Source organism: Fistularia commersonii, unplaced genomic scaffold (assembly GCF_037954325.1).
Source record: "Fistularia commersonii isolate RoL2024-O1a breed Wild unplaced genomic scaffold, RoL_Fcom_v1.0 HiC_scaffold_40, whole genome shotgun sequence".
NCBI classification, from domain to species: Eukaryota; Metazoa; Chordata; class Actinopteri; order Syngnathiformes; family Fistulariidae; genus Fistularia; species Fistularia commersonii.
This window is the reverse complement of record NW_028233998.1, coordinates 870,742-882,135: the sequence shown is the minus strand read 5'-3', so window position 1 is coordinate 882,135 and position 11,394 is coordinate 870,742.

The window sequence follows — 11,394 nt, the reverse complement described above, 5'->3', positions numbered from 1 at the left end:
GTTTTTGATTAGGAGTGGAAATAACTAATGAATTTCATCAAACTGGTTTCTGCTGTTGAAATATGTTGTTTAGGACATGATTCTGCACAATATATTTCCCATTCAGTGTAATCCCTTCACAAGTTCAAAAGATATAGCCATTCCTTCAAAAAGTTCTTTCTCACCGAGTTGAAGCGTTTTTTATTAGGAGTGGAAATAACTTTTGAATTTCATCAAGCTGTTTTCTGCTTTTGAAATATGTTGTTTAGGATATGATTCTGCACAATATATGTCAAATTCAGTGTAATCCCTTCATAGGTTAAAAAGATATCGCCATTCGTTCAAAAACTGCTTATCTTATCGGGTTGAAGCGTTTTTGATTGAGAGTGGAAATAACTAATGGATTTAATCAAGCTGGTTTCTGCTGTTGAAATATGTTGTTTAGGACATGATTCTGCACAACACATGTCAAGTTCATTGTAATCCAGGGACAAGATCAAAAGATATAGCCATTCGTGCAAAAAGTGCTTATCTCTACGAGTTGAAGCAATTATGATTAGGAGTGGCAATAACTAATGAATTTCATCAAGTAGATTTCTACTGTTGAAATATGTTGTTTAGGACATGATTCTGCAAAACAGATGTCAAATTCAGTGTAATCCAGCGACAAGATCAAAAGATATAGCCATTCGTGCAAAAAGTGCTTATCTCACCGAGTTGAAGCAATTTTGATTAGGAGTGGCAATAACTAATGAATTTCATCAAGTAGATTTCTACTGTTGAAATATGTTGTTTAGGACAGGATTCTGCACAATATATGTCAAATTCAGTGTAATCCCTTCACAAGTTCAAAAGATATAGCCATACGTTCAAAAAGTGCTTATCTCACCGAGTTGAGACGTTTCTGATTAGGAGTGGAAATAACTAATGAATTTCATCAAGCTGGTTCCTGCTGTTGAAATATGTTGTTTAGGACAAAATTCTGCACAAAATATGTCAAATTCAGTATAATCCAGTGACAAGTTCAAAAGATATAGCCGTTCGATAAAAAAGTGCTTATCTCATCGAGTTGAAGCATTTTTGATTAGTATTGGAAATAACTTTTGAATTTCATCAAGCTGGTTTCTGCTCTTGAAATTTGTTGTTTAGGACATGATTCTGGACAATATATTTCAAATTCAGTGTAATCCCTTCTCATGTTCAAAAGATATCGCCATTCGTTCAAAAAGTACTTATCTCACCGAGTTGAAGCATTTTTGATTAGGAGTGGAAATAGCTAATGAATTTCATCAAGCTGGTTTCTGCTGTTGAAATATGTTCTTTAGGACATGATTCTGCACAATATATGTCAAATTCAGTGAAATCCCATCACAGGTTCAAAAGATATAGCCATTCGTTCAAAAATTGCTTATCTCACCAAGTTGAAGAGTTTTTGATTAGGAGCGGAAATAACTAATGAATTTCATCAAGCTGGTTTCTGCTGTTGAAATATGTTGTTTAGGACATGATTCTGCACAATATATGTCAAATTCTTGTGAGCCCATTACAGGTTGAAAGGATACAGCCATCCGTTCAAAACGTGCTTATGAGACCGAGTTGAAGCGTTTTTGATTAGGAGTGGAAATAACTAATGGATATTATCAAGCTGGTTTCTGCTGTTGAAATATGTTGTTTATGACATAATTCTGCACAATATATGTCAAATTAAGTGTAATCCCTTCACAAGTTCAAAAGATATAGCCATTCGTTCAAAAAGTACTTATCTCACCAAGTTGAAGCGTTTTTGATTAGGAGTGGAAATAACTTTTGAATTTCATCACGCTGGTTTCTGCTGTTGAAATATGTTGTTTCGGACATGATTCTGCACAATATATGTCAAATTCAGTGTAATCCCTTCATATGTTCAAAAGATATCGCCATTCGTTCAAAAAGTACTTATCTCACCGAGTTGAAGCATTTTTGGATTCGGAGTGGAAATAATCTATGAATTTCATCAAGCTGGTTTCTGCTGTTGAAATATGTTTTTTAGGATGTGATTCTGCACAATATATGTCAAATTTAGTGTAATCACATCACAGGTTCAAAAGACATAGCCATTCGTTCAAAAACTGCTTATCTTATCGGGTTGAAGCGTTTTTGATTAGGAGTTAAATTAACTTTTGAATTTCATCAAGCTGGTTTCTGCTGTTGAAATATGTACTTTAGGACATGATTCTGCACAATATATGTCAAATTCAGTGAAATCCCATCACAGGTTCAAAAGATATAGCCATTCGTGCAAAAAGTGCTTATCTCACCGAGTTGAAGCAATTATGATTAGGAGTGGCAATAACTAATGAATTTCATCAAGTAGATTTCTGCTGTTGAAATATGTTGTTTAGGACATGATTCTGCACAATATATGTCAAATTCAGTGTAATCCCTTCACAAGTTCAAAAGATACAGCCATTCGTTCAAAAAGTGCTTATCTCACCGAGTTGAAGCGTTTTTGATTAGGAGTGGAAATAACTTTTGAATTTCATCAACCTGGTTTCTGCTGTTGAAATATGTTGTTTAGAACATGTTTTTGCACAATATATGTCAAATTCAGTGTAATCCCTTCATAGGTTCAAAAGATATCGCCAGTCGTTCCAAAAGAACTTATCTCACAGAGTTGAAGCGTTTTTGATTAGGAGTGGAAATAACTAATGAATTTCATCAAGCTGGTTTCTTCTGTTGAAATATGTTTTTTAAGATATGATTCTGCACAATATATGTCAAATTTAGTGTAATCACATCACATGTTCAAAAGATATAGCCATTCGTTCAAAAACTGCTTATCTTATCGGGTTGAAGCGTTTTTGATTAGGAGTGGAAATAACTGATGGATTTCGTAAAGCTGGTTTCTGCTGTTGAAATATGTTGTTTAGGACATGATTCTGTAAAACACATGTCAAATTCAGTGTAATCCAGCGATAAGATCAAAAGATATAGCCATTCGTGAAAAAAGTGCTTATCTCACCGAGTTGAAGCAATTTTGATTAGGAGTGGCAATAACTAATGAATTTCATCAAGTAGATTTCTACTGTTGAAATATGTTGTTTAGGACAGGATTCTGCACAATATATGTCAAATTCAGTGTAATCCCTTCACAAGTTCAAAAGATATAGCCATACGTTCAAAAAGTGCTTATCTCACCGAGTTGAGACGTTTCTGATTAGGAGTGGAAATAACTAATGAATTTCATCAAGCTGGTTCCTGCTGTTGAAATATGTTGTTTAGGACAAAATTCTGCACAAAATATGTCAAATTCAGTATAATCCAGTGACAAGTTCAAAAGATATAGCCGTTCGATAAAAAAGTGCTTATCTCATCGAGTTGAAGCATTTTTGATTAGTATTGGAAATAACTTTTGAATTTCATCAAGCTGGTTTCTGCTCTTGAAATTTGTTGTTTAGGACATGATTCTGGACAATATATTTCAAATTCAGTGTAATCCCTTCTCATGTTCAAAAGATATCGCCATTCGTTCAAAAAGTACTTATCTCACCGAGTTGAAGCATTTTTGATTAGGAGTGGAAATAGCTAATGAATTTCATCAAGCTGGTTTCTGCTGTTGAAATATGTTGTTTAGGACATGATTCTGCACAATATATGTCAAATTCAGTGAAATCCCATCACAGGTTCAAAAGATATAGCCATTCGTTCAAAAATTGCTTATCTCACCAAGTTGAAGAGTTTTTGATTAGGAGCGGAAATAACTAATGAATTTCATCAAGCTGGTTTCTGCTGTTGAAATATGTTGTTTAGGACATGATTCTGCACAATATATGTCAAATTCTTGTGAGCCCATTACAGGTTGAAAGGATACAGCCATCCGTTCAAAACGTGCTTATGAGACCGAGTTGAAGCGTTTTTGATTAGGAGTGGAAATAACTAATGGATATTATCAAGCTGGTTTCTGCTGTTGAAATATGTTGTTTATGACATAATTCTGCACAATATATGTCAAATTAAGTGTAATCCCTTCACAAGTTCAAAAGATATAGCCATTCGTTCAAAAAGTACTTATCTCACCAAGTTGAAGCGTTTTTGATTAGGAGTGGAAATAACTTTTGAATTTCATCACGCTGGTTTCTGCTGTTGAAATATGTTGTTTCGGACATGATTCTGCACAATATATGTCAAATTCAGTGTAATCCCTTCATATGTTCAAAAGATATCGCCATTCGTTCAAAAAGTACTTATCTCACCGAGTTGAAGCATTTTTGGATTCGGAGTGGAAATAATCTATGAATTTCATCAAGCTGGTTTCTGCTGTTGAAATATGTTTTTTAGGATGTGATTCTGCACAATATATGTCAAATTTAGTGTAATCACATCACAGGTTCAAAAGACATAGCCATTCGTTCAAAAACTGCTTATCTTATCGGGTTGAAGCGTTTTTGATTAGGAGTTAAATTAACTTTTGAATTTCATCAAGCTGGTTTCTGCTGTTGAAATATGTACTTTAGGACATGATTCTGCACAATATATGTCAAATTCAGTGAAATCCCATCACAGGTTCAAAAGATATAGCCATTCGTGCAAAAAGTGCTTATCTCACCGAGTTGAAGCAATTATGATTAGGAGTGGCAATAACTAATGAATTTCATCAAGTAGATTTCTGCTGTTGAAATATGTTGTTTAGGACATGATTCTGCACAATATATGTCAAATTCAGTGTAATCCCTTCACAAGTTCAAAAGATACAGCCATTCGTTCAAAAAGTGCTTATCTCACCGAGTTGAAGCGTTTTTGATTAGGAGTGGAAATAACTTTTGAATTTCATCAACCTGGTTTCTGCTGTTGAAATATGTTGTTTAGAACATGTTTTTGCACAATATATGTCAAATTCAGTGTAATCCCTTCATAGGTTCAAAAGATATCGCCAGTCGTTCCAAAAGAACTTATCTCACAGAGTTGAAGCGTTTTTGATTAGGAGTGGAAATAACTAATGAATTTCATCAAGCTGGTTTCTTCTGTTGAAATATGTTTTTTAAGATATGATTCTGCACAATATATGTCAAATTTAGTGTAATCACATCACATGTTCAAAAGATATAGCCATTCGTTCAAAAACTGCTTATCTTATCGGGTTGAAGCGTTTTTGATTAGGAGTGGAAATAACTGATGGATTTCGTAAAGCTGGTTTCTGCTGTTGAAATATGTTGTTTAGGACATGATTCTGTAAAACACATGTCAAATTCAGTGTAATCCAGCGATAAGATCAAAAGATATAGCCATTCGTGAAAAAAGTGCTTATCCTACCGAGTTGAAGCGTTTTTGATTCGGAGTGGAAATAACTAATGAATTTCATCAAGCTGGTTTCTGCTGTTGAAATATTTTTTTTAGGACAAGATTCTGCACAAAATATGTCCAATTCAGTATAATCCAGTGACAAGTTCAAAAGATATAGCCATTCGATCAAAAAGTGCTTATCTCACCGAGTTGAAGCATTTTTGATTCGGAGTGGAAATAACTAATGAATTTCATCAAGCTGGTTTCTGCTGTTGAAATATGTTTTTTAGGATATGATTCTGCACAATATATGTCAAATTTAGTGTAATCACATTACAGGTTCAAAAGACATAGCCATTCGTTCAAAAACTGCTTATCTTATCGGGTTGAAGCGTATTTGATTGAGAGTGGAAATAACTAATGGATTTAATCAAGCTGGTTTCTGCTGTTGAAATATGTTGTTTAGGACATGATTCTGCCGTACACATGTCAAATTCAGTGTAATCCAGCGACAAGATCATAAGATATAGCCATTCGTGCAAAAAGTGCTTATCTCACCGAGTTGAAGCAATTTTGATTAGGAGTGGCAATAACTAATGAATTTCATCAAGTATATTTCTACTGTTGAAATATGTTGTTTAGGACAGGATTCTGCACAATATATGTCAAATTCAGTGTAATCCCTTCACAAGTTCAAAAGATATAGCCATTCGTTCAAAAAGTGCTTATCTCACCGAGTTGAAGCATTTTTGATTAGGAGTGGAAATAACTAATGAATTTCAACAAGCTGGTTTCTGCTGCTGAAATATGTTGTTTAGGATATGATTCTGCACAATATATGTCAAAGTCAGTGTGATCCCATTACAGGTTCAAAGGATATAGCCATTTGTTCAAAAAGGACTTATCTCACCGAGTTGAAGCGTTTTTGATTAGGAGTGGAAATAACTAATGAATTTCATCAAGCTGGTTTCTGCTGCTGAAATATGTTGTTTAGGATATGATTCTGCACAATATATGTCAAATTCAGTGTAATCCCTTCACAAGTTCAAAAGACATAGCCATTCGTTCAAAAAGTGCTTATCTCACCGAGTTGAAGCATTTTTGATTAGGAGTGGAAATAGCTAATGAATTTCATCAAGCTGGTTTCTGCTGCTGAAATATGTTGTTTAGGATATGATTCTGCACAATATATGTCAAATTCAGTGTAATCCCTTCACAAGTTCAAAAGACATAGCCATTCGTTCAAAAACTGCTTATCTTATCGTGTTGAAGTGTTTTTGATTGAGAGTGGAAATAACTGATGGATTTCGTAAAGCTGGTTTCTGCTGTTGAAATATGTTGTTTAGGACATGATTTTGCAAAAAACATGTCAAATTCAGTGTAATCCAGCGATAAGATCAAAAGATATAGCCATTCGTGAAAAAAGTGCTTATCTCACCGAGTGGGAGAGTTTTTGATTCGGAGTGGAAATAACTAATGAATTTCATCAAGCTGGTTTCTGCTGTTGAAATATGTTTTTTAGGACAAGATTCTGCACAATATATGTCAAATTCAGTTAAATCCATCACAGGTTCAAAAAATATAGCCATTCGTTCAAAAATTGCTTATCTCACCAAGTTGAAGAGTTTTTGATTAGTATTGGAAGTAACTAATGAATTTCATCAAGCTGGTTTCTGCTGTTGAAATTTGTTGTTTAGGACATGATTCTGGACAATATATGTCAAATTCAGTGTAATCCCTTCGCAGGTTCAAAAGATATAGCCATTCGTTCAAAAAGTACTTATCTCACCGGGTTGAAGCGTTTTTGATTAGGAGTGGAAATAACTTTTGAATTTCATCTAGCTGGTTTCTGCTGTTGAAATATGTTGTTTAGGATATGATTCTGCACAATATATGTCAAAGTCAGTGTGATCCCATTACAGGTTCAAAGGATATAGCCATTCGTTCAAAAAGGACTTATCTCACCGAGTTGAGGCGTTTGTGATTAGGAGTGGAAATAACTAATGAATTTCATCAAGCTGGTTTCTGCTGTTGAAATATGTTGTTTAGAACATGATTCTGCACAATATATGTCCAATTCAGTGTAATCCCTTCATAGGTTCAAAAGAAATCGCCAGTCGTTCCAAAAGAACTTATCTCACAGAGTTGAAGCGTTTTGATTAGGAGTGGAAATAACTAATGAATTTCATCAAGCTGGTTTCTGCTGTTGAAATATGTTGTTTAGGACATGATTCTGCACAATATATGTCAAATTCAGTGTAATCCCTTCACAAGTTCAAAAGATATAGCCATTTGTTCAAAAAGTACTTATCTCACCGAGTTGAAGCGTTTTTGATTAGGAGTTGAAATAACTTTTGAATTTCATCAAGCTGGTTTCTGCTGTTGAAATATGTTGTTTAGAACATGTTTCTACACAATATATGTCAAATTCAGTGTAATCCCTTCATAGGTTCAAAAGATATCACCAGTCGTTCAAAAAGAACTTATCTCACCGAGTTGAGGCGTTTTTGATTCGGAGTGGAAATAACCAATGAATTTATTAAAGCTGGTTTCTGCTGTTGAAATATGTTTTTTAAGATATGATTCTGCACAATATATGTCAAAGTCAGTGTTATCCCATTACAGATTCAAAGGATATAGCCATTTGTTCAAAAAGGACTTATCTCACCGAGTTGAAGCGTTTTTGATTAGGAGTGGAAATAACTAATGAATTTCATCAAGCTGGTTTCTGCTGCTGAAATATGATGTTTAGGATATGATTCTGCACAATATATGTCAAATTCAGTGTAATCCCTTCACAAGTTCAAAAGACATAGCCATTCGTTCAAAAACTGCTTATCTTATCGTGTTGAAGCGTTTTTGATTGAGAGTGGAAATAACTGATGGATTTCGTAAAGCTGGTTTCTGCTGTTGAAATATGTTGTTTAGGACATGATTCTGCAAAAAACATGTCAAATTCAGTGTAATCCAGCGATAAGATCAAAAGATATAGCCATTCGTGAAAAAAGTGCTTATCTCACCGAGTTGAAGCGTTTTTGATTAGGAGTGGAAATAACTTTTGAATTTCATCAAGCTGGTTTCTGCTGTTGAAATATGTTGTTTAGAACATGATTCTGCACAATATATGTCCAATTCAGTATAATCCCTTCATAGGTTCAAAAGAAATCGCCAGTCATTCCAAAAGAACTTATGTCACCGAGTTGAGGCGTTTTTGATTCTGAGTGGAAATAACCAATGACTTTCATCAAGCTGGTTTCTGCTGTTGAAATATGTTGTTTAGGACATGATTCTGCACAATATATGTCAAATTCAGTGTAATCCCTTCATAGGTTCAAAAGAAATCGCCAGTCATTCCAAAAGAACTTATGTCACCGAGTTGAGGCGTTTTTGATTCTGAGTGGAAATAACCAATGAATTTCATCAAGCTGGTTTCTGCTGTTGAAATATGTTGTTTAGGATATGATTTTGAACAATATATGTCAAATTTAGTGTAATCACATCACAGGTTCAAAAGATATAGCCATTCGTTCAAAAATTGCTTATCTTATCGGGTTGAAGCGTTTTTGATTAGGAGTGGAAATAACTGATGGATTTCGTTAAGCTGGTTTCTGCTGTTGAAATATGTTGTTAAGGACTTGATTCTGCAAAACACATGTCAAATTAAGTGTAATCCAGCGATAAGATCAAAAGATATAGCCATTCGTGAAAAAAGTGCTTATCTCACCGAGTTGAGACGTTTCTGATTAGGAGTGGAAATAACTAATGAATTTCATCAAGCTGGTTCCCGCTGTTGAAATATGCTGTTTAGAACAAGATTCTGCACAAAACATGTCCAATTCAGTATAATCCAGTGACAAGTTCAAAAGATATAGCCATTCGATCAAAAAGTGCTTATCTCACCGAGTTGAAGCATTTTTGATTCGGAGTGGAAATAACTAATGAATTTCATCAAGCTGGTTTCTGCTGTTGAAATATGTTGTTTAGGACAAGATTCTGCACAATATATGTCAACTTCAGTGAAATCCCATCACAGGTTCAAAAAATATAGCCATTCGTTCAAAAATTGCTTATCTCACCAAGTTGAAGAGTTTTTGATTAGTATTGGAAATAACTTTTGAATTTCATCACGCTGGTTTCTGCTCGTGAAATTTGTTGTTTAGGACATGATTCTGCACACTATATGTCAAATTCAGTGAAATCCCATCACAGGTTCAAAAGATATAGCCATTCGTTCAAAAATTGCTTATCTTACCAAGTTGAAGAGTTTTTGATTAAGAGCGGAAATAACTATTGAATTTCATCAAGCTGGTTTCTGCTGTTGAAATTGTTGTTTAGGACATGATTCTGCACAATATACGTCAAATTCTTGTGAGCCCATTACAGGTTGAAAGGATATAGCCATCCGTTCAAAACGTGCTTATGAGACCGAGTTAAAGCGTTTTTGATTAGGAGTGGAAATAACTAATGGATATTATCAAGCTGGTTTCTGCTGTTGAAATATGTTGTTTATGACATAATTCTGCACAAAATATGTCAAATTAAGTGTAATCCCTTCACAAGTTCAAAAGACATAGCCATTCGTTCAAAAAGTACTTATCTCACCGAGTTGAAGCGTTTTTGATTAGGAGTGGAAATAACTTTTGAATTTCATCACGCTGGTTTCTGCTGTTGAAATATGTTGTTTAGGACATGATTCTGCACAATATATGTCAAATTCAGTGTAATCCCTTCATAGGTTCAAAAGATATCGCCAGTCGTTCAAAAAGTACTTATCTCACCGAGTTGATGCGTTTTTGGATTCGGAGTGGAAATAATCAATGAATTTCATCAAGCTGGTTTCTGCTGTTGAAATATGTTTTTTAGGATATGATTCTGCACAATATATGTCAAATTTAGTGTAATCACATTACAGGTTCAAAAGACATAGCCATTCGTTCAAAAACTGCTTATCTTATCGGGTTGAAGCGTTTTTGATTGAGAGTGGAAATAACTAATGGATTTAATCAAGCTGGTTTCTGCTGTTGAAATATGTTGTTTAGGACATGATTCTGCAGAACACATGTCAAATTCAGTGTAATCCAGCGACAAGATCAAAAGATATAGCCATTCGTGCAAAAAGTGCTTATCTCACCGAGTTGAAGCAATTTTGATTAGGAGTGGAAATAACTAATGAATTTCATCAAGTAGATTTCTACTGTTGAAATATGTTGTTTAGGACAGGATTCTGCACAATATATGTCAAATTCAGTGTAATCCCTTCACAAGTTCAAAAGATATAGCCATTCGTTCAAAAAGTGCTTATCTCACCGAGTTGAAGCATTTTTGATTAGGAGTGAAAATAACTAATGAATTTCATCAAGCTGGTTTCTGCTGCTGAAATATGTTGTTTAGGATATGATTCTGCACAATATATGTCAAATTCAGTGTAATCCCTTCACAAGTTCAAAAGACATAGCCATTCGTTCAAAAACTGCTTATCTTATCGGGTTGAAGCGTTTTTGATTGAGAGTGGAAATAACTGATGGATTTCGTAAAGCTGGTTTCTGCTGTTGAAATATGTTGTTTAGGACATGATTCTGCACAATATATGTCAAAGTCAGTGTGATCCCATTACAGGTTCAAAGGATATAGCCATTCGTTCAAAAAGGACTTATCTCACCGAGTTGAGGCGTTTGTGATTAGGAGTGGAAATAACTAATGAATTTCATCAAGCTGGTTTCTGCTTTTGAAATATGTTGTTTAGGACATAATTCTGCACAATATATGTCAAATTCAGTGTAATCCCTTCATAGGTTCAAAAGAAATCGCCAGTCATTCCAAAAGAACTTATGTCACCGAGTTGAGGCGTTTTTGATTCTGAGTGGAAATAACCAATGAATTTCATCAAACTGGTTTATGCTGTTGAAATATGTTGTTTAGGATATGATTTTGAACAATATATGTCAAATTTAGTGTAATCACATCACAGGTTCAAAAGATATAGCCATTCGTTCAAAAAGTGCTTATCTCACCGAGTTGAAGCGTTTTTGATTAGGAGTGGAAATAACTTTTGAATTTCATCAAGCTGGTTTCTGCTGTTGAAATATGTTGTTTAGAACATGATTCTGCACAATATATGTCCAATTCAGTGTAATCCCTTCATAGGTTCAAAAGAAA